The 2,701-nt window shown below is 38.3% G+C and overlaps 1 pseudogene; it reads right to left on the bottom strand.

The window, feature by feature from the left end:
* Nucleotides 1-270: 270 nt before the first annotated feature.
* On the bottom strand, nucleotides 271-1,636 carry LOC149748061 (glyceraldehyde-3-phosphate dehydrogenase pseudogene; annotated as a pseudogene).
* Between the last annotated feature and the right edge of the window lie 1,065 nt (nucleotides 1,637-2,701).

Genomic DNA, 2,701 nt, shown 5'->3' with positions numbered 1-2,701 from the left:
GTTTTCCTTTTTAAACATTTTATTTTGAAATAATTTTAGATTTATGGAAGTATTATGAAGAAAGGTCAGAGAGTTCCCTATATTTTTTACAGAGCTTCCCCTAATTAAACACAATTTTAATTTTAGTAGCTTTTTTTTGTAGATTTCATAGGATTTTTTACGTACATGACTATGTCGTCTTCAAGTAAAGATAGATTTTCTTCTTTCTTTACAATCTGGATGTCTTTTATTTCCTTTTCTTTTCACTGCATTTCTAGCCACTACATTGGCTAAAATCTCTGGTACAAAAAAGTTTTTTGACTGCGTACATTATAGTTATTGGTGGTATATGACAAGGTAGGGCTCTCTGAGCCCCTCCCATTCTTTAAGTGGTCTGGGATTGAAACTGTATTGAGAATGGGAGATTCTCAGTGTGTTGGGGGATTGAGTTGGGGCAAGGACTCCCCAGCAGCTGAGCATATCTCTATTCCTCTCATGTTCTCGCTGTGGCTGGTGGCCCAGAGGGCTTTTACCCCTTGGAGGCCATGTGGATCATCAGTCCACTGCCCTATTACTGTAGCCAAATTCATGGTCCTACCAGGAAATGAGCTTGACAAAGTGGCTATTGAGGGCAATGCAAACCACGGTATCAAGGGTGAAAGAGTGGGTGTCACTGGTAAAGTTGCAGGAGACAGCAAGATTTTCGGTGTAGCCCAGGATGCTCTTTAGTGGGCCCTCTGATGCCTGCTTCACCGCCTTTTTGGTGTCATTATATTTGCAACTTTCTCCAGATGGCAAGTCAGATCTATGATCATCATACTGTTGGTGGGGACACAGAAGGCCATGCCAGTATGCTTCCTCTTCACCTCAGGAATGACTTTGCCAACAGTCTTGGCAGTGCTAGTAGATGCCAAAATGATGTTGTGGGAAACCCTGTGGCTGTCACTGTATAGTTTCCCAGAGGGGCCAATAATTTTCAGTCTTCTGGGTGGCAGTGATGGCATTGACTGTGGTCATGAGTCCCTCTACGATGCCAAAGTTGTCATGGTTACCTTGGCCAGGGGTGCCAGGCAGTTGATGGTGCAGAAGGCATTGCTGACAATCTTGAGGGAGTTGACATACTTCTCATGGTTTATGCCCATCACAAACATGGGGGTTTCAGCAAAAGGGGCAGAGATGATGACCCTTTTGGCTTCACCCTTCAAGTGAACCTTAGCTTACTCCAAGGTAGTGAAGACATGAGTGGACTTCACCATGTATCCAGCAGCAGCATCACCCCGTTTGACATTGGCAGGATCTCATTATTGGAAGATGGAGATGGACTTTTCATTGATGACAAGCTTCCCAGTTTCAACCTTGACTGTGCCATCAAACTTGCCATGGGTAGAATCACATTGAAACATGTAGACCATGAAGTTCAGGTCTATGAAGGGTCATTGACAGCAACGTTTTTCACTTTGCCAGAGTTAAAAGCAGCCCTGGTGACCAGATATCTGATACAGACAAATCCATCTACTCCGATCTTCACTATCATGTCTTAGGGATGCAGCTGGCACTGCACAGGAAAATCAGCTGTCTGTTGAATGAAGAAAAGCAGAGAGCCTCCGGAAACATGTTGAGTAGAAGTGGGAAACAGACATAACTTGCCCTGTTCTTGATCTTAAGGGGAATACATTCAGTCTTTCATCATTAAGATTATGTTAGCTATAAGTTTTTTGTTGATGTATTTTATAGGTTGATGAGATTCCCTTCTATTCCCAGTTTAGTAACAGTTTTTATTAGGAATTGATGTTGGAGTTTGGCAAATACTATTTCCATATCTGTTGAGATAATAATGATTTTGCTGTTTTAGTTTGTTAATATAGTAATTTATGAATGTTAAAACAAATTTGCATTCCTGAAATAAACTCCATTTCATCATGGTGTAGTGTTCTTTTCATATATTGTTGGATTCAACTTGCTAGAATTTTGCTGAGAATTTTTGCTTCTGTATTCATGAGTGATATATTGATCTGTAGTTCTTTCTTGTCATATGTCTTTGGTGTCATAGAATATTAGGCAGTATTTGTGCCTCTTCAATATTTTGGAATGATTTTTGTAGAACTGATACTATTTCTTCCTTAAATATCTGGCGTAATTCCCCATTGAAGCCACCTGGACCTGGACGTTTTTATTTTGTTTTGTGGGGAACGTTTTGTAACCACAAGTTCAAGTTCAGTTTCCTTAATAGATGTAGGGCTATTCAGGTTATCCTATTTTTAAAAATGAGTTTTGGTGGTTTGTGTTTTTCAAGAAACTTGTCCATTTCATCTAAGTTTTTTAATTTATTGGTATAAAGTTATTAAAAATATTCTCTTACTGTTCATATTTTTAGAATATGTAGTGATATTACCTCTCTGCTCCTAATTTAGTAATTTGTATCTTCTATTTTAATCCTTATCAGTTTGCCTATAGATTTTTAAATTTTATAGAGTATTTTAAAGAATCACTTTTTGATTTCATTGATTGTCTCTATTGTTATCCTGTTTTCTTTTTCACTGGTTTCCTTTCTTCTGCTTACTTTGGGGTTAATATGCTCTTCATTTCCTGTTTCTTAAAGTGGAAGCTGAGGTCATCAATGTGGGACCTTTCTTTGATCTATCAGTGTCATTTTAATACTATAAATTTTTCTTTAGGTACTACTTTAGTTGCATCCCCAAAGTTTTGATATTTTGTGTTTTCT

Source organism: Delphinapterus leucas, chromosome 11 (genome assembly GCF_059928025.1).
Source record: "Delphinapterus leucas isolate spDelLeu-1000000601 "Yukka" chromosome 11, BTC_Dleu_Yukka2, whole genome shotgun sequence".
NCBI classification, from domain to species: domain Eukaryota; kingdom Metazoa; phylum Chordata; class Mammalia; order Artiodactyla; family Monodontidae; genus Delphinapterus; species Delphinapterus leucas.
This window is presented reverse-complemented; position numbering and strand designations above follow the sequence as displayed.